The sequence below is a fragment of the Oryctolagus cuniculus genome, chromosome 8 (assembly GCF_051225735.1).
Source record: "Oryctolagus cuniculus isolate XC-2025 breed Fujian yellow rabbit chromosome 8, ASM5122573v1, whole genome shotgun sequence".
Lineage (NCBI taxonomy): Eukaryota > Metazoa > Chordata > Mammalia > Lagomorpha > Leporidae > Oryctolagus > Oryctolagus cuniculus.
In genome coordinates this window covers 141,139,281-141,161,103 of record NC_142874.1, presented here as the reverse complement: position 1 = coordinate 141,161,103, position 21,823 = coordinate 141,139,281, and positions in this window count along the sequence as shown.

Here is a 21,823-nt window from a genome sequence, read left to right as displayed (position 1 = left end):
CTTATTCCCACTCATATTTAACATGGATCACTTTTCAGTTAAATTTAAACACCTAAGAATAATTGTGTGTTAATTAAAGAGTTCAACCAGTGGCATTAAGTAGAACAAAAAAATACTAAAAGGAATAAAATACTAAACTGTTCCTCAACAGTCAGGACAAGGTCTGATCAAGTCATTGTTTCTCATAGTGTCCATTTCACTTCAACAGGTTTCCTTTTAGGTGCTCAGTTAGTTGTCACCAATCAGGGAGAACATATGATATTTGTCCCTTTGAGACTGGCTTAGTTCACTCAGCATGATGTTTTCCAGATTCCTCCATTTTGTTGCAAATGACCAGATTTCATTTTTTTTTTACTGCTGTATTCTATAGAGTACATATCCCATAGTTTCTTTTTTTTTTTTTTTTTGACAGGCAGAGTGGACAGTGAGAGAGAGAGACAGAGAGAAAGGTCTTCCTTTTGCCGTTGGTTCACCCTCCAATGGCCGCCACGGCCGGCGTGCTGCGGCCGGCGCACCGCGCTGATCTGATGGCAGGAGCCAGGAGCCAGGTGCTTTTCCTGGTCTCCCATGGGGTGCAGGGCCCAAGCACCTGGGCCATCCTCCACTGCACTCCCTGGCCACAGCAGAGGGCTGGCCTGGAAGAGGGGCGACCAGGACAGAATCCGGCACCCCGACCGGGACCAGAACCCGGTGTGCCGGCGCCGCTAGGCGGAGGATTAGCCTAGTGAGCCGCGGCGCCGGCCATATCCCATAGTTTCTTTATCCAGTCTTCTGTTGATGGGCATTTAGGTTGATTCCATATTTTAGCTATTGTGAATTGAGCTGTAATAAACATTCATGTGCAGACAACTCTTTTATTTGCCAATTTGATTTCCTTTGGGTAAATTTCAAGGAGTGGGATGGCTGGGTTGTATGATAGAGTTATATTCAGGTTTCTTAGGACTCTCCAAACTGATGTTCATAGTGGCTTTACCAGTTTGCATTCCCACCAACAGTGGGTTAGTGTTCCTTTTTCCCCACATCCTCGCCAGCATCTGTTTTGGTAGATTTCTGTGGGTGAGCTATTCTAACCGGGGTGAGGTGAAACCTTATTGTGGTTTTGATTTGCATTTCCCTGATGGCTAGTGATCCTGAAAATTTTTTCATGTGTCTGTTGGCCATTTGGATTTCCTCTTTTAAAAAATGTCTATTAATCCTTGATTAAGTTTATTCCAAGGTATTTGATTGTTTTTGTAGCTATTGTGAATGGGATTAATCTTAGAATTTCTTTCTCATCAATGGCATTGCCTGTGTATACAAAGGCTGTTGATTTTTGTGCATTAATTTTGTATCCTACTACTTTGCCAAACTCTTCTCTGAGTTACAATAGTCTCTTAATAGAGTTCTTTGGATCCCCTAAATAAAGACTCATATGATCTGCAAAGATGGATAGTTTGACTTCTTCCTTCCCATTTTGTATCCCTTTAATTTCTTTTCCTTGCCTAATGGCTCTAACTAAAACTTCCAGAACTATATTGAATAGCAGTGGTGAGAGTGGGCATCCCTGTCTGGTACCAGATCTTAGTAGAAATTTTCCCCCATTCAATAAGATGTTGGCCACGGGTTTTTCATAAATTGCCTTGATTGTGTTGAGGGATGTCTGTCTATGCCCAATTGGCTTAGCGTTTTCATAAAAGGGTGTTGTATTTGGTCAAATGCTTTCTCTGTATCTATTGAGATAATCATATGGTTTTTCTTCTACAGTTTGTTAATGTGGTATATCACATTGATTGATTTGTGAATGGTAAACCTTCTACAAACCAGGGATAAATCCCACATGGTCTGGGTGAATGATCTTTCTGATGTGTTGTTCCATTCTATTGGCCAGAATTTTATTCAGGATTTTTGTATCTATGTTCTTCAGGGAAATTGGTCTGTAATTCTCTTTCTGTGCTACATCTTTTTAAGGTTTAGGAATTAAGGTGTTGCTGGCTTCATAGAAAGAATTTGGGAGGATTCCATCTCTTTCACTTGTTTTGAATAGTTTGAGAAGGATTGGAGTTAGTTCTTCTTTAAATGTCTGGTAGAATTCAGCAGTGAATCCATCTGGTCCTGGGCTTTTCTTTGTTGGGAGGGCCTTTATTACTGATTCAGTTTCTGACTTGGTTAAGGTTCTTTTTAAGTTTTCTATGTCTTCATGGTTCAATTTAGGTAGGTTGTATGTGTCCAGGAATCTATCCATTTCTGATAGATTTCTCTGTTTGTTGGCATACTACTCTTTGTTGTAATTTCTGATGACTCTTCATTTCTGTGGTATCAGTTGTTACATTCCCTTTTTCACCTCTTATTTTATTGATTTGCATGTTCTCTCTCCTTTTCTTAGTTAGTTGGGCCAATGGTGTGTAAATTTGGTTTATTTTTTCAAAAAACCAGCTCTTCATTTTGCTGATTTTTTGTAATTTTTTTGGATTCAATTCTGTTGATTTCTCCTCCAATTTTAATTATTTCTCTTCTCCCACTGATTTGGGATTTGGTTTGTTGTATGTTTTCTAGATTTTTGAGATGTATTGAAAACTCATTTATTTGGTGCCTTTCCAATTTCTTGATGTAGGCACTTATTGCCTACATCCTTTCCTCTTAACACTGCTTAACTACTTAACTACTTTCCTCTTAACACTGCTTTTGCTGTATCTCATAAGTTTTGATATGTTGTGTTGTTATCTTCATTTGCTTCAGAATTTTTTGATTTCTCTTTTGATTTCTTCTATGATCCACTGTTCCTTCAAGAGCGTGTTGTTCATTCTCCATGTGTTCGCATACGCTCTAGGGATTCCTGAGTTGCTCATTTCCAGCTTCATCCAACTGTGGTCTGAGAAGCTGCATAGTACGATTCCAATTCTTTTGAATTTGCTGAGACTTGCTTTACGCCCTAGTATGTGGTCAATCCTAGATAAAGTTCCATGCATTGCTATGAAAAATATGTGTTCTTTAAGTGTAACATAAAAACTTCAGTAGACATCTGTTAGATCCATTTGGGCTATAGTATCAATTAAATCTGCTGTGTCTTTGTTGATTTTCTGTCTCGTTGAATTGTCCATTGCTGAAAGTGGAGTATTGAAGTCCCCCAATACTATATTTTTGGAGTCTGAGTCTCCCTTTAAGTTCCTTAACATATCTTTTAAATAGACCAGTGCCCAGTAATTAGGTGTATATATGTTTATAATGGTTATATCTTCCTGTTGAATTGATCCCTTAATCATTACATAGTGCTCCTTTTTGTCTCTCTTAACAGTTTTTGTGTTAAAGTTTATTTTGTCTGATATTAATATGGCTATGCCAACTCTTTTTTGGTTTCTGTTGGCATGGAATATTTTTTCCAACCTTTCACTTTCAGTCTGCATGCACCTGTGTTGGAAAGATGTGTTTCTTGTAAGCATCAAATGGATGGATTTTGTTTTTTAATCCATTCAGTAAGTCTGTGTCTTTTAACTGGACAGGTGAGGCCATTTATATTCAATGTGACTATTGCTAAGTAGTGACTTTGCCCTGCCATTTTCCTGAAGATATTTCTAATATTTACTTTGAACTTCCTGTGATCTTGTACTGAGAGGTTTCCTTCCTTTACCTTCTTTCATATTGATGACCATGTTTCTGTGTTTCTGTGTGTAACACATCTTTAAGCATCTTTTGCAGGGCTGGATGAGTGGTGACAAATTCTTTCAATTTCTTTTTGCTATGAAAGGTCTTTATTTCACCTTCATTCACAAATGAGAGCTTTGCAGTGTATAATATTCTGGGCTGGCAGTTTTTTTTCTCTTAGTACCTGGGCTATATCTCGCCATTCCCTCCTAGCTTGTAGGGTTTCTGATGAGAAGTCAGCTGTGAGTCTAATTGGAGATCCTCTGAGAGTAATCCAACATTTCTCTCTTGCACATTTTAGAATCTTTTCTTTATGTTGCATTGTGGTGTTTGATTATAACGTGTCATGGTGAGGATCTCTTTTGGTCATATTTATTGGGGGTTCTGTGTGCTTCCTGTACTAGGATATCTCTTTCCTTCTCCAAACCCAGTAAGTTCTCTGTTAGTATCTCACTAAAATGGCTTTCTAATCCTTTCTCTCTCTCCATTCCTTCAGGAACTCCTAGAACCAGAATGTTGGGTTTTTTAATAGTATCCTGTAGATTCCCAACAATATTTTTATAGATTTCTAATTTCCTTTTCTTATCTTTGGTTTGACTGTATACTTTCCTGTGCTCTGTCTTTTTTTTCCTGGCAGAGTTAGATAATGAGAGAGAGAGAGAGACAGAGAGAGAGTTATAGACAGTGAGAGAGAGACAGGGAGAAATGTCTTCCTTCCATTGGTTCACTCCCTTAATGGCCACTAGGGCTGGCACTGCACCGATCTGAAGCCAGGAGCCAGGTACTTCCTCCTGGTCTCCCATGCAGGTGCAGGGGCCCAAGCACTTGGTCCATCCTCCACTGCCCTCCTGGGCCACAACAGAGAGCTATACTGGAAGAGGAGCAACCTCGACTAGTACCCAGCACTCCAACCAGAACTAGAACCCAGGGTACTAGTGCCACAGGCAGAGGATTAGCCAAGTGAGCCATGGTGCTGGCTTCCTGCACTCTGTCTTGTAAGTATGATATTCTCTCTTCTATCTCACTGATTCTGTGTTTAAGGCTCTCAACTGTGTTTTTTATTTGTTCTATTGAGTTCTTCATTTCATTTTGATTTCTCTTCAATATCCATTTCATGTTCTATTAAATTCCTCATTTCATTTTGATTCCTCCTTAAGATTTCATTTTTAGAGAGAGATTTTCTTTCATGTTCTGTATGGATTTCAATAGTTCATGTGTTTGTTTTTATTACTTCTAAATATTCTTATCAATTTTTGAGTTTCATTTCTTGAATTTTCTTGCATTTGTTGTTTGGCATTTGAGGAGATATTCTTTGGTTTCTTCTCTTTTTCTTTTCCCTGATGTGGCAGCTTTTCTCATTGTACTGTGGCTCTGTAGATAAGTGGACTGTCTGCTTTCAGTGAATCTCTAGAGGCTTGTGGTGAGTATGGCCAGAGAGCTCTGTTCAGTTCTTCAGGGTTAAGGGTGTGCCAAAGGTGACACACCCAGGTTTGGCATGGTAAATCTCTCTCTCTCTCTCTCTCTCTCTCTCTCTCTTTTAATCAGAAGGTAAGTAATTCTGTTCAGCTGAGCTCTTCTTTTTGATGGCAATCAGTGCCTGAGAGATAGCCCCTGTGGGTATATTTGTCTGCTCTGTCCCAACGACCAAGGGATCTGTGCAGTCCTCAAGGTAAGCTCAGATTCCCCTGCAATGTCTCTCACCAGGTAACCAGGGCCACCTGGGCTTGTGGCGTCTCCCACCAAGACTACTCAAGTCTCAGCCACACTGTGAGTTCTCCCACACACCCTCAATTTTTTTTCTTTTTTCACAGTCCCAGTTCATAAATTGTTGCCATTGATTTCTCAACAATGTTGCAGTGGATTCATTTCTGAGAGGAGCAGCATGGTGGGGGCAAGAGGCGTGGAGTCACCACACAGACCCCGGGAGTCAGGTGAAAGCAGGCTTGAGGCGAGCAGCCCACAGACTCATTTATTACAGTTGGAACATCTTATATAGTCAAGACCAGCCAATCTGGTCAAGGGGTGGTCTGTGCCCCAACCAATCACAGCCTGTTGCCAGGCAGGCTCCGTTGCCAGGTGGGTTTCAAAGCCATTCCTGAGTAAATGACACTCGCTTGCCAGAGGCCACCTTGGCATGGCTTTCTCATTCCACCACATTTCCCCCTTTTTGTTTATTTTTGAGCAATGGGAGGCATGATTCTTGGCCATACCATTGTTGATCCCGTTTTCATGTGGTCTCCGTATGCAGCTGTGCCTGTCTTAATTTGTCCCCCAAGGGATCTTACCCGTCATTGACTAACCAGCGCTCAAATCGAGAGACTACAGGATTGCTTGTTCAGATAGGGGTAGGAATGAGGAATAATGGTTATCAGGAATGGCATGACCACACACAGGCTGTGGGCCATTTGAGTGGCTGACCAGAGCTAGTGGGGTATAAAACAGTAACAGGTATGGCTATGGGCAGTTTCTCAGGGTAGGATGATAGGGCAGGTGCATCTGCTAACAAGGCGGAGTCTCAGTCTTGTTCAGCTGGTTCTGGTTGCCTGTCAGTTGCAGACTTGATGTTTCTGGCTGATACCCAAATGGACTGTTCTGCATTCTCTGGAAAGATACAAGCATATCCTCTACCCTTGGTTAGCAGAAGCCTTTTACAGGTGTTGGAATCTAGAGCCTGAACTTTGCATACAATTCAACATTAATGGCAAACATGCAGGTGGCTTGGGGTCTAGCAGCTGCCCTGAGAGCCTGGGGTGTCTGAGTACTGCCACAAATGTGGGGATCCTCACTGGGTGCAAATGGGATGACCTCGAATGAGTTATTGTTTAGAGGTCCTCTTAGTTCATCCCATGGGTATGTGGGGGGTGGCTGACTAGGTATTGCTACCTTGTTTGCTACCTTGTTTTTTTCACTGTCGGAGCTCTCTCTCCCTAAGTCATCAACCATTGTCTGTGAGACAGAGACCTGGAGTGTCAGGCTCTTATCATCACAGATTCACTTTCTTTGATAATCTGCACAGGATTCTGAGAGAGGGATATCTTTCCCATATCTGAGCACTTAAGAGTGGCATGGCATGCCAACTCTAGCCAAAGGAAGGACATGTACAGCACTACTGCCATAACAAAGCAAATTCCTAACACCTCAGCTGTTGGTGGCATTTTGCAGAAGGTTTCCCTACATTAGACAAACAGATAGTGGTGCATCAGATCGTAAGTATGTCCTGTGCTTAGGGGGGGACTTCCTTGATTCATTAGGTCAAAGCCGTATGCCCACACAGTGTCTCCGGAGCGTCACCTCTCTCAAGTGAGGGAAGATGACTTGGTTCCGAATTCTGGGATGATCAGTCCCTTATGTGAATTTGCCAGGTGAACCGAAAGTAAAAGGAAGAGCCGAGAAGCGAAGTAAGCTTCTGGGTGGTGTGTGCCTAACCTGGGGTCACTTAGACCGAGGACAAGGACAAGGAAAGGGACGTAGGAGGGGGTTCTGTGCTCACCCTCACAGAACCGAACAGCACACAAAACACTGAGGGGTCTTCTTGCCAAAATCCGGGGGGGACCTCGCTGAGTCCAACATGCTGTCTCTCTCAGTCACGTTGGTGTGCCAGATGTTGCCGTTGATTTCTCAACAATGTTGCAGTGGATTCATTTCTGAGAGGAGCAGCATGGTGGGGGCAAGAGGCGTGGAGTCACCACACAGACCCCGGGAGTCAGGTGAAAGCAGGCTTGAGGCGAGCAGCCCACAGACTCATTTATTACAGTTGGAACATCTTATATAGTCAAGACCAGCCAATCTGGTCAAGGGGTGGTCTGTGCCCCAACCAATCACAGCCTGTTGCCAGGCAGGCTCCGTTGCCAGGTGGGTTTCAAAGCCATTCCTGAGTAAATGACACTCGCTTGCCAGAGGCCACCTTGGCATGGCTTTCTCATTCCACCACAATAAATGCCACACATTCACTAGGTCTTAGTCTTCGTTTTCCCCACCAAAGTCAGGTTTTTCTGCGTGGCTGATTGCTGTGCACAGCCCCAAGCTGGCGCAGCTGTTACATATGTCCAAAATGGCATCTGCTCTGTCAGCTCATACACCTTTGTAAGGTGAGTGGAGAGAATCATGTCTGTACTGTCCCTTTTATTTTTTCTCTCCTCTAGTTAGGTGGTGCACTTTCCCCCATGGGGCTTCAAGCCTCATTCCCTCTAGGCTCTTCCTGCCACTTTTCCACCAGCGTCTCAGGCTACTGTGGTTCTGTCTCACCTCTCTTTCCAGCACTGTGCAAAGGTCTCAGCAGCTAGGCTCCCAAGATGTGGGCACCCATGCCCTCCACATAGATCCACTGTGTCCCTCCAAGTATGGAAGAGTTTCTTCTGCTGTTTTTTCCCTAACTCTTCCCTGAAACCACATTATCTCCACTTTTATTAAACTATCTTCTCCTGGACTATCAGTAAGCTCCCTCCCTGTTCTGCCATCTTGAAACCTCCAATCAGTCCACATGTATTTTTAAAGCTTCTTTCAGTGACAATAAAATTATCTCAATATGGCATCCTGTGTCCAGTTTTTACTTCTTATTAATTAAAAAAATTTATAATTATTTGTATTCAACAGAGCTTATTATAAGAGCAACAAAGTCCTTGGCCATATCTATCACTTATTAAAAACACAGAAACTTGTGGGTGTTCATTTGTCCTAAAGTTAAGTGAGTTAAGATGCTCGCATCACATATTGGGTTTGATACCAATGTTTCACCACTGACTGCACTGTTCTGCCAATTCCAACCCTGGGAGACCTCCACAGTGGCTCAGGTAATCATCCTCCAAGCATCTATGGAAGAGAGCCGATTAAAATCCCAGCCCCTGGTATTCCAGGGAATTTGTGAAGTGAACTAGCAGATGGAAGGGCACTCTCTTTTATTATCTCCCTTGTTTGTGTCTCTCAAAGGCATAAAAATAAGTTAAAATATAGAAAATGAAATAGGAGACTGGTGCTGTGGCATAGGTGGTAAAGCTCATGTCTGCAGTGCTGGTATCCCATACGGAGGCTGGGTGAAGTCCTGCTGTTCTACTTCCAATCCAGCTCTGTTCTATGGCCTGGGAAAGCAGTCGAAGATGGCCCAAGTGCTTGGACCCCTGCACCCATGTGGGAGACCTGGAAGAATCTCCTGGCTCCTGGCTTCAGATCAGCTCATCTCTGGATGTTGCAGCCATTTGCAGAGTGAAACATAAGATGGAAGATCTCTCTCTCTCACTCTCTTTCTCTCTCTCTCTGAGACTCTGCCTTTCAAATACATAAACAAATCATTTAAAATATAAATAAAATGAAATACACAATCTCAAGCAAATGCCAGCTCCACTGCAATAAGATTTGTGGATTAAAATGTACCCACATGAATCTGATGTAGATGAAAATGTTATCAGAATTGCATACAGACTTATACTCAGTTTACTCCATACTGAGTCATGTGTGTGTACAAATATCTTATTAGCAGAATTAAGTTTATTCTCATTGTCCTCTTTAAAACTCTCTTCAGGTGATTATAAAGGGCACTAAAAATTGAGAATCACTGAATTACTTGGCATAGGCAACAAAGTGCTCATATGTTGCTTCCATCCCATCACTTTGTACAACTTCTTATTAGGAACAACTAATTCTAGCTGACAGATATATCCTTGTTTTTCTTTTATCAACAGGATTGAATATAAAAGCAAAGAAAATACTAAAAAAAAAAACAGGAACAAAGCTATAAGGTCCATAAAATAACAATTCCTATATCATTAAGTTTAAAATCCCACCTAAATTAAAAGAAATAATAAAAAAGCAACTAACCAAAATCAAAATAAGTAAATTTCAGAGAAAGTAGAAGCTACAATTTTCTACATTGAACCTTGCTGTTGATAAGAATCATAAACAAACTAGAAATTATATAAGAAATACAAGATTTGCTTGTGCCTTGAAAAGATCAAAGCTCACATTTGATTGAATTGAAATTACTACAAAATTACTGATTCCCATCTGATGATTATATTACATTGAAAGTGACCATGATTAAAAGCCCTATATTATTCAAGTTGAAGAAAAAAACATAAATCTCTGTATATGTTTAGTTACATAACAGCTCAGTTATGTAATAAAATATTTTGTGTGACTTTATCATTGAGATGTTAATGATAATCAAAAACTAAACACTAAAGAAAATGAGTAGGAAACATTAAATATTTTCTTACCCTAGTCATACCTATATTTAAGTATACACCAAGGAATTAATATTCTAATACTTTTGACCTGCATGCTCAGTACTAATGAATAAGAGTATGGTAGATAGCAGGGGCTTCCAAGATGGCAGTTTAGGGAGGGAGCTTACTGACCTGTCTAGGAGAAGATAATTTAAAAGTAGAGGGGCTGGTGCTATGGCGCAGTGGGTTAAAGCCCTGGCCTGAAGTGCCAGCATCCCATATCGGCGCTGGTTCTAGTCCCAGCTGCTTCTCTTCTGATCCAGCTCTCTGCTATGGCCTGGGAAAGCAGTAGAAGATGGCCCAAGTCCTTGGGCCCCTGCACCCAAATGGTAGACCCAGAAGAAGCTCCTGGCTCCTGGCTTAGGATCAGCACAGCTCCAGCCATTGTGGCCATTTTGGGAGTGAACCAGTGGATGGAAGACCTCTCTCTCTTTCTCTACTTCTCTCTGTAACTGTCTTTCAAATAAATAATACAAGTTTTTTTTTAAAAAAAGTGTAGAGAGTGCAGTCTCAGGAAGAGTTAGCAAGAAAATGGCAGAGGAAAATATATACAAATTAGAGGGACTTGGTGGATCTATATGGAGGGTGTGGACACCCACAACCCAGGACTCCAGCAGCTGAGAGCTTCCACAACAGTGTTGGAGAATGAGGTGAGATCAGACTGCAGTAGCTCAAGCCACTGGCTGCAGGAAGAGTTTATAGGGAAATGGGCTTGGAGCCCCATGACAGATAGTGTACCTGCCAAACTAGAGGAGAAAAGTAAGAGGAGAGGCACTTTTCTCTCTCTCTCCCATCAACCTGTAACAACACCCTATTACAAGCTGATAGAGAGGATGCCATTTTGGACATATATAACAGCTATTCCAGCTCATGTCCACACCCAGCAGAAGGCAAGATGAGACTCCTCACTCTGGTGGGGAGAACTAACAGGGGACTGGCAGCTTGTGACTGTGGGAAGCTTGTATGTGGGGACTGTTAAAAAGTGAGGCTGTGTTAGAGGACTCAAGGTGTGGCTGGGACTTTGGGTAGTCACTGCGGGAGATTCCACAGGTTAAGAGCTCCCTTGGGAATCTGAGCTTACACTGAGGACTGCACAGATCCTTTGAGTGGTCCTTGTGGCAGAGTGGATGAATATTATACACATTGGGGCTAGCACTCAGGCACTGGTCTCCTTTGAAGAGAGGAGCTCAGCTGAGTAGAATAAACCTCTCCTCTGATAAAAAGGAGGAATTTACCATGCCAAACCTGGGTGTGTCACCTTAGACATGCCCTTTATCCTGGAGAATTGAACAAGCTCCCTGGCCACACCTACCACACACCTCTAGATATTCACTGAAAGCAGACACTCCACTAATCTACAGAGGTACAGTAGAAATATAAAAGCCACCACAGGAAAGAAAGAAAGAAAGAAAGAAAGAAAGAAAGAAAGAAAGAAAGAAAGAAAGAAAGAAAGAAAGAAAGAAAGAAAGAAAGAAAGAAAGAAAGAAAGAAAAGAAAAGAAAAGAAAAGAAAAGAAAAGAAAAGAAAAGAAAAGAAAAGAAAAGAAAAGAAAAGAAACCAATGGTATCTCCACAACTGCTGAATAACAAATGCACCAATTGAAGAAACAAGAATAAGAAAGACAACATGATGCCACCAAAAGAACACAACACTTCAATACTAGATTGTGAAGAAGGGATTGAGGAAATAGAATTCAAAATATTGATCATGAGATTACATAGAAGTAATCAGAAGCAAATGCACAAACTACTGAAATCTGTACATGACATGAAAGAAAATTTCTCACATCAAATTGAGAACAAAAAGAGAAATCAAAATTAAATGAAGAATTCAATAGAACAAATAAAAAATGCAGTGGAAAGCCTTAACGACAGAATCTGTGAAGCAAAAGAAAGAATATCTGACTTTGAAGACAAAGTACAGAGGAGAGTTTCAAGATGGTGGAGTAGAGAGGGAGCTTACTGCTCTAGTCCAGGAGAAGATAGTTTATTTTTTTTAAGATTTATTTTATTTATTTGAAAGACAGTTACACAGAGAAGTAGAGAAAGAGAGAGAAGTCTTCCATCCGCTGGTTCACTCCCCAAATGGCCACAGCAGCCAGAACTGAACTGATCCTAAGCCAGGAGCCAGGAGCTTCTTCTGGGTCTCCCAGATGGGTACAGAGGCTCAAGGACTTGGGTCGTCTTCCACTGCTATCCCAGGCCATAGCAGAGAGCTGGATTACAAGAGGAGCAGCTGGGACTTGAATGGGCACCCATATGGGATGCTGGCACTTCAGGCCAGGGCTTTAACCCACTGTGCCATAGCATCGGCCTCCATTTCCAGTTAATTTTTTACAAGTCCTGTTTCCCTGCAGTGCAACAATTGTGTACTTAGATCAATATTGCATCTGGTTCCCAGCTCTAAAATGGTTTTACCTCTTTATTCCCCACCACTGGTATAGCTTGTAGTTGCCTGGAAAATCCCATCAAACAGCACTGGGTGTGTCCAACAAATCCCCAATTAGGGTGTGTCTCCTGGGCTCTAGCCATGATTAGGTTTATTGATTGGCCTTTTCCTATATAAATGGGCCAAGTATAGAGTGCATTTGTTTAGAAAAGAAAGAACTTCAGAGTTCAGTACATTGAAAAGACAATTTGTGGTGTGGCTCTGCAATCTGCTCACAATCTAGTTGGCTTCGCTCTCACTACCAATATTTTGTGTCTGGTGAGTTCTACCCAAAAAACAGATGTCAACCTTCTTCCTTGCCTTACAGCTATATGAATAGAATCTATCTTGGGATATTTGCCATGTTAAAGTTGCATATTATAATTTTAAAATTGTATTGTTATCAATAGTTATTTCACCTTGATAATTTCCTATTTCAATCACGAGTATACCTTCTATATTTTGTTTTACATCTGTTTTATTAATGTAAATACATCTTCCATGATTCTAGATGTGTGCAGCTAATAACTGCTAGTGACTAGTGTGTAGACAAGCTAAATCACACTATCATCAATGTAAATAAATAACATTTATTTAATATAATTAAATGAGCAAACTTGGTTCACAGTGGCACCAGCCAAATGTTGAAGTTCTCTAGGCAAGCATATCTGACAGCTGTTCTGCTGGATGACACAGATACAGAACTTTTCCCACATCACTGAAGGTGCACAGGGGCACTCTATTGGACATTGGATGTCACAATCTATTTGTCTGTTGCTTTATAAATTTATTTTCTAGTTCTCTATTAATTTTATGTTTCATTATGTATGTTTTTAAAGTTTTATTACATTTATATCTTAGTGTTGATTATGTCATTCTTACATTTTTTAAAGTAAGAAATAATTTTTCTTTGAATATTGTTTTAGCTTTCTTCCAATGGAATTTCATATAGTTTATTCAAGTATTAGTACATATCATGAGATACTTTACAAATTCTGCCAAATATTTTAAGGAGAGAATCTCCCCTTATGCCAATCTTCTGTTTGTATCTTCTATGGTTGTCATTATTTTCTATTATTTTTCATTGTGTATAAGGATGTTATAGACTGCTCTTTTTTTTAAAGATGTATTTATAGGCTTGAAAGGCAGAATTACAAAGAGGCAGAGAGAGAGAGAGAGAGAGAGAGAGAGAGAGAGAGGTCTTCCATTTGCTGGTTCACTCAACAGATAGCTGCAACCACTGGAGTTACATCAAACTAAAGCCAGGCACCAGGGATTTCATCTGGGTCTCCCAGGTGAGTTCAAGCTTGGGCCATTTTCTACTGTTTTCCCAGGCCACAGCAGAGAGCTGGATTGGAAGTGGAGCATCCAGGACTTGAAGCAGTGCCCATATGGGATGCCGGCACAACAGTTGATGGCTTTACCCTCTAAGCCACAGTGCCAGCCCCTAGATTGCTCTTTTAAAAAGTGGTATCTCACTCCACTCTAATACAGAAATCATTTGTATACAGAGTCCATTTGAACTTTCTAAAAAGATTTTATTATTCATTTGAGAGGTAGAGTTACAGACAGAGAGAGGGAGAGTCAGGAAAAAAAAGTCATTCACCCACTGGTTCACTCCCCAAATGGTTGCAACAGCTGGGATTGAGCCAATCTGAAGCCAGTAGCATCTTCTGGGTCTCCCATGCGAGTATAAGGGCTCAAGCTTTTGGACCATCTTCTATTGCTCTCCCAGGCTATAGCAGAGAGTTAGATCCATAGTGGAACAGCTGGAACATGATCTGGTGCCCATATGGGGCCAACTACACCACAGCTTTGGCCCCTCCATTTTAAACTTTAAAAAGCAGATCATGAGGCCAGCACTGTGGTATACTGGGTGAAGCAGCCATATGCAGTGCCAGCACTTCATATGGATGCCAGTTCAAGTCCCAGCTGCTCTACTTCTGGTCCAGCTTTCAGCTGTGGCCTAGGAAATCATTAGAAGATGGCCAGAGTCCTTGGGCCCTTGAAACTTTGTGGGAAGACCTAGAGGAAGGTCCTCGCTCCTGGCTTCAGATCAGCACAGCTCCAGCCATTGCAGCCCATTGGGGAGTGAACCAGCAGATGGAAGACCTCTCTCTGTAACTCTGCCTTTTAAAGAAAGAAAGAAAGAAATATAAAAAAGGCAGATCTTGGGGCAAGTGTTGTGACATAGCAGGTAAAGCCACTGCCTGCAGTGTCATCATCCCATATAGGCACCAGTTCAAGTCCTGGCTGCTTCACTTCCAATCCAGCTCTCTGGAATGGCCTAGGAAAGCAGTAGAAGTTGGCCCAAGAAGTTGCGTTTCCAGGTGACCTGGAAGAAGTTTGTAGCACCTGGATTCAAACACAATCAGTTATGGCTGTTGCAGACCCTTGGGGAGTGAACCAGCAGATGGAAAACCACTCTCTCTCCATCTCTGCCTCTTTCTAATGCTGCCTTTCAAATAAATGAATAAATCTTTAAAAAAAAAACACACAGATCTTCTGGACCAGGTATGTAGCCTGGTGGTGAAGATGTTAGATAAGATGCACAAATCTCAGGGCAGAGCTCCTGGGGCTAATACCTGGATCTGCCTTCTCACCCTCATTTCCTGATAATGCAGATAAAAAATTCTCAACAGTGAGGCAGAAATAATTCAACAAGAAATTCCACAGTGTTTATCTAAGGGAGAAAACCAAAATGCTCAGGTGGATTACACATCTACACTTGGCTCCCTACACTTCAGAATAAATTAGTTAATTCAGTAACTCTGAATTCCATGGACTAATAAACACATAAAACTAAGTGTTTTGCATGTTCTTATCCATAAGATCCATGAATTTTTATCATTTACATTAGCTACCACAATGATAAATTTTTATTCTTTTTTAAAAATAAAGCATTAATAACCAGAATCTACAAAGAGATCAAGAAACTCCACAACAACAAAACAAACAACCCACTTAAGAGATGGGCCAAGGAACTGAATAGACATTTTTCAAAAGAAGAAATCCAAATGGCCAACAGACACATGAAAAAATTTTCAGGATCACTAGCCATCAGGGAAATGCAAATCAAAACCACAATAAGGTTTCACCTCACCCCGGTTAGAATAGCTCACCCACAGAAATCTACCAAAAACAGATGCTTGTGAGGATGTTGGGGGAAAAGGGACACTAACCTACTGTTGGTGGGAATGCAAACTGGTAAAGCCATTATGAATATCAGTTTGGAGAGTCCTAAGAAACCTGAATATAACTCTATCATACAACCCAGCCATCCCACTCCTTGAAATTTACCCAAAGGAAATCAAATTGGCAAATAAAAGAGTTGTCTGCACATCAATGTTTATTACAGCTCAATTCACAATAGCTAAGATATGGAATCAACCTAAATGCCCATCAACAGAAGACTGGATAAAGAAACTATGGGATATGTACTCTATAGAATACAGCAGTAAAAAAAAAATGAAATCTGGTCATTTGCAACAAAATGGAGGAATCTGGAAAACATCATGCTGAGTGAACTAAGCCAGTCTCAAAGGGACAAATATCATATGTTCTCCCTGATTGGTGACAACTAACTGAGCACCTAAAAGGAAACCTGTTGAAGTGAAATGGACACTATGAGAAACAATGACTTGATCAGACCTTGTCCTGACTGTTGAGGAACAGTTTAGTATTTTATTCCTTTTAGTATTTTTTTGTTCTACTTAATGCCACTGGTTGAACTCTTTAATTAACACACAATTATTCTTAGGTGTTTAAATTTAACTGAAAAGTGATCCATGTTAAATATGAGTGGGAATAAGAGAGGGAGGACATGTACAGCTTGGCACATGCTCAATTGGACTTACCCCTAAAGGTAGATTTAGAAAGATGCCAGGGGATTCCAATGCAATCCCATCAAGGTGGCATGTACCAATGCCATCTCACTAGTCAAAGTGACCAGTTTCAGTTCAATATTGATCATAATGATAGGATTAAGTGTCAAAGGGATCACATAATCAAGACTAGTGTCTGCTAATAATAACTGATAGAATTAAAAAGGAGAGAACAATCCAACCTGGGAAGCGGGATACACAGCAGACTCATAGAATGGCAGATGCCCTAAACAGCACTCTGGCCTCAGAATCAGCCCTTAAAGCATTTGGATCTGGCTGAAGAGCCCATGAGAGTATTTTAGGCTTGGAAAGCCAAGACACTGTGGCAAAAAAAAGACCTAAATAAAAGATCTCTGTGTGAGATCCCAGCAGAAAGAACAGGCCATCAAAGAAGGAGGTACCTTTCTCTGAAGGGAAGAGAGAACTTCCACTTGTACTAGGGCCTTGTCTAAATAAGATCAGAGTTATCGAACTCAAGAGGCTTCCATAGCCTTGGCAGCTCATGACAACAGCCTCAGGTGATTACTGATGTCATAAATGAGAGTGTCAATTGCTAAATCAATAACAGGAGTCACTGTGCACTTACTCCCCATGTAGGATCTCTGTCTCTAATGTGTTTTACTATGTGAATTAACAGTATAACTAGTACTCAAACTTTGCTTTATTCTTTGTGTTTCTGTGTAGGTGCAAACTGTTGGAATCTTTACTTAGTATATACTAAGTTGATCTTCTGTATATAAAGATAATTAAAAATGAATATAAATGAAGAATGAGATGGGATACGGTGTAGGAGATGGAATGGTTGTTGGTGAGATGGAGTTTATTGGGGGAAAAGCCTCTATAATCCAAAAGTTTTCTTTCAAACTTTATATTTATTAAATATAAGTTTAAAGAAATACATGTAGACCTACAATAGGTGAAAAATCATGGTCTGGAGGACATTCAGCTAGTTATTTCCTCTGAAACACTTCCAGAATCAAGAACTGTTCTCAGGGCTTAGACTGATTCACACATGCAGAACCCAAAGAATAGCCAGAGTGTCCCAAATACAGTTACCTGAACAACAAATACAGATGAACAATTTAATATTTTTAGTATACTTCATACCTACTCCTCCATGTCAGCTCAATTATATAATAACCTTCATATAACAGACATTATTAACCAATTAAATACCAATGGAAATATAATGTAATTGACATAATTCAAATAGGTAATACAGATGTCTCTCTCAGCATTATCTCTGGCAGCCAGGGTGCTCTTGCTCAATGCTTGAGGACATTCTGAGTCAACAGGCACAGCCTGCTCCCTGCATCTCTCCCCTCCATAGTCCAACCACCATCCCCAAGTCACCTGAGGCTAGAGGCTGACTTTTCCCTTCTATTAGAGTCTCACTACCAGTCACTCTCCTCAGAGGAGGAGACCTAATGTCCTAACACAGGACACCCAGTGGGAATTGGGGACAGTGTCCTTATGTCTTCCCTGGGACAGGAGGGTTCACAGGAGGAGTTAACTGCTCATGGTGTTGAGACAAGGGAGCTGCCATGAGCCTGGAGCTCCCCGTTATTGTCCAATCTTCTGAAGACCACTCTGAGGGACTGGCCTGGAACACAGCTAGGAGGTGGGTGATGTGAGGTAGTACAGGCCTGGACAGGGTTCAGGTGCAGTCTGCTATTTGGTGGCAGCAGATCAGTGCTGGGCTCTGGGTCTGGTGTCCTCTGAGTCACATGGAGTGATATTTTTCTTCCAAGTCTCATTGCAGGTGTCTGTTCCTGCAGAGTCTGGAGAGTCCCCTGCTCAGGGGTCTGAGAGGTCTTCTGTAGGTTTTGCAAAAGACTGATTCTTGGATTCTGCCAAGCATGGTGGAGGATCCAAGCAGATCTCTTGTCTGCAGTTCTACTGCTGAGTTTGGAGTCTGGATCCACTCTTAGTGCTTCAGACTGTGGACTGGGCTGTAGATGCACATCAGAAAATGTGACTTGTGCCTGAGATCTAGAGGTTTTGGCTGGGCCATGTATTCTGGTGGTTTCTTGGGGAACCTTAAAGGAGTTAGCATCAGTACTATGATTTGCCTGCTTCACAATGAAGGTGCAGTCCTGGCCATGTTGTTTCACTGCAGGCTGGGTGGTGTCAGGGATTTCTTCTTCCTGACCTTTTTCTGGCCAAAACTTGAGAAGTTACCCAGTTCATGTGTTTTGATGGAAGGTGAAGAGCTACTGGGTCTCATGGCAAGTTTCTATGTTGGTGGCTGACTTGTGAGGACAGGATCTAAAGCAATTCTCTCCTCAGCTGTGAAGACAGGCCGAGGCCTACTTGGTTGTTGTAGGAAAAGACAAACATATATAATAACATTAATATTTCCTTAACATAAAGTAGAAGTTAAAACAAATCAAATAAAATTATAGAGCAAAACAGATTGAATTTACTCACTTTATAATTACAAAAAGCCATTTGAATCAGGCATTGTGCAACTGACTTTGTAGTGATCAGAAATAAACAAATTGCATAATCAACCTGAATTACCTGGGATGTCAACAGTTCATGGAAATATGGCACACAAATATGTAACTTATTTGATGCATAAAAATTAAATTATTGCAGAATACTTTCAACATTACCATTTCCATGTAATTGTAGACATAATCATAATTTTGTGTCAGACTAAATAATGTAATTTTTCAAAACAGTAATTTTTTTCTTTTTTTTTAATTTTATTTAATGAACATAAATTTCCAAAGTACAGCTATGGATTACAATAGCTTCCCCCCCCCCCATAATTTCCCTCCACCCACAACCCAAGGCAGTATTTTATATAAAGTCAAAAAACACTCTCTTTATCAGTGTATCAAATTAATGCAGTTTTGAAGGTACTTAAATGACTGACAAATTTTGATGGACAAAAAGGGAACACTTGTCCATTTAAAGATATGTGGGGAGCAATCCGGACTGGACTAAGTTACTGGAATTAAGACTTATTCTATGCATCTGCTCTCCCACAATATGGCGCTGGGAGAGAAGTAAACAGCTTCCGCACAGCTGCCTCCAGTTCAACCAATAAACTGTAGGACTTGCTCCTGATTGGAGAGCAGCGTACTCGGCGTGTGGGCAGCCGAGTTGGGATTGGCGGAGGAGGACTATAAAGGAGGAGAGAGACGGCATGCACCAGGAACATCTAAGGGGAACATCTAGCTGAAGGAACACCTGTGCAGCCCCCGAGAAGAGCCGGCCGGCGGTGTGCCGCTCCCCTGCGGAAGTGGGGAATGTGGCCAGGGGGAACTGCCCTTCCACGGAGGTGGAAGGGACAGTAGCCAACCCGGGAAGAACCAGCAGCAAACCTGGGGAGGGCCGAGCAGACGAAAGAACAGCGCAGGGTCCTGTGTCGTTCCTCCACGAAGAGGGGGAGCGACATAATGGTGCCGTGACTCGGATAGGAAACCTAGCTCGGATAGGAAACCTAGGACGGATAGGAAACTTAGGAGGGAAGAAACGGGAAGAAGTGGAAAATGCTGGAGAGAGAGACTAGCAAACAGCCTAGGGAAAAGCCGGACGAAAGAGGTGCCGGAGGAAGCTGTTGAAATCCTAGGCATAGACTCAGATACGGACTACGGGGGGAAGCTGGGAGAAATCTCTAAGGTCGAAAGCGAAAGTGAAAGCTAGAACAAACAGACTCGGACGCGGACTGTGGGGAGAGGCCAGGAGAAATGAGGGAGGAATATCGTTGGAGGAAAGTTTGGGGAAACATACCCGGTAGAGAAAAGTGTTAGGGAAATTGAAGCCGCGGGGGGCAGGCCGAGGCTGAAACGAAAGCCACTTTGGGATTCTCAAGTTAGCCCGGGAATAGGGGGTGAAAAGTTGAAACCAGAAGCTGAAACATAAGCCTGGTTGGGATCCGTCTGATTAGCCCAGGGAGCAAAGGACGGGAAGCCAAACCGTGGGGCGGAGACGTAAGCTGGGTTGAATTCGCCAGGCTAGCCCGGGGAACTTAGATTGAATGCTAGTGGCGGACACGTAAGCTACGCTGTGTGACTCGTGGAGGCTGCCGCGCGCAGACAGAGCGTGCGGGGCTCAAGTACATAGGGAACGCGGGGCTGGCGCGAGGCCATGGTTCAGACGCGAAAGGGTTAAGTGCGAGACCGCGGAGTGTGCGCGCAAAGCAGAGCAGCGCAGATGAGAGAGACGCGGGCTGAAGCGGCTCAGCCGGAAAGCCGCCGAGAAATAGCCTCGGGGCGGAGCCTGCCGGCAGGGCGAGGCGCCGGGAAGCTGCAGGGATAAGAGAAATAGAAATTTAGAAGTAAAGTGAGAGAAATAGGAATGCTGGAAGATAGAAGTAAAATGCGAGAAATAGGAATGCCTGGAGATAGAGAAATAGAGAAATAGAAAGGCCTCCCCTCAACATGGCAACGAGAAAGCTTGGATTCGGTCTTAAGTGAGGCGATGAGCACCTGCAGGCAGCTTATGCGCCGCAGGTCACCGAAGACAGGCACGAACCAACACTAATAAGTCTCCCCCACAATACGGCAATGAGAAGGCTTGGATTCGGTCTGCCTGATTAAGGCGGTAAGCGCCAGCAGGCGGCTCGACCAGAGTATGAGCCGCAGGTCACCGAACACAGGCACGCATCAGCGCCTAAAAACCTCCTCACAACATGGCGAAGAGAGGACCCGGATTTGGTTTGCCTGATTGATAGGACTTGTAAGAACCTGTGGCAACTCTAGCAAGCAGAGCAGAGTGTGTGCCACGGGGCACCGAAGACAGGCGCGTATCAACGCCAAAAATAAAAAGAAAGGGGGATCTGTGGGGAGCAATCCGGACTGGACTAAGTTACTGGAATTAAGACTTATTCTATGCATCTGCTCTCCCACAATATGGCGCTGGGAGAGAAGTAAACAGCTTCCGCACAGCTGCCTCCAGTTCAACCAATAAACTGTAGGACTTGCTCCTGATTGGAGAGCAGCGTACTCGGCGTGTGGGCAGCCGAGTTGGGATTGGCGGAGGAGGACTATAAAGGAGGAGAGAGACGGCATGCACCAGGAACATCTAAGGGGAACATCTAGCTGAAGGAACACCTGTGCAGCCCCCGAGAAGAGCCGGCCGGCGGTGTGCCGCTCCCCTGCGGAAGTGGGGAATGTGGCCAGGGGGAACTGCCCTTCCACGGAGGTGGAAGGGACAGTAGCCAACCCGGGAAGAACCAGCAGCAAACCCGGGGAGGGCCGAGCAGACGAAAGAACAGCGCAGGGTCCTGTGTCGTTCCTCCACGAAGAGGGGGAGCGACAAAGATATGTTCACATGCATGTATGAATCTATGTTTTGGAGTGGTCTGATTCCAAATATATGCTTTCCCCTTCAACCATATTGTTTACAAGCATGCAATCAATTTTAGATTTTTAAAAAATGTTTTTCTCTTTGAATTAATATCAAGTTAATATAGAAAAAGTAAGTATTTGAAAATTAATGAAGTTAAAATGGTATCTGCAAAGTTTGGAAATGACAGTCACCTAGGCTCAATCAAATTCTAATTCATTCCTCACACAGAAGGGGCCATGAGAGTCAAGAAAACCAAGGCTATCATAGAGAAGCAGAGCATGGGCAGCCAGGAAACTCACACTCAGATCTTCACAGGACTTGGTCACATCTTTCCAGCTGTGCTGCTGCCTCCCTTGGAGGTTCCTAGGAAGT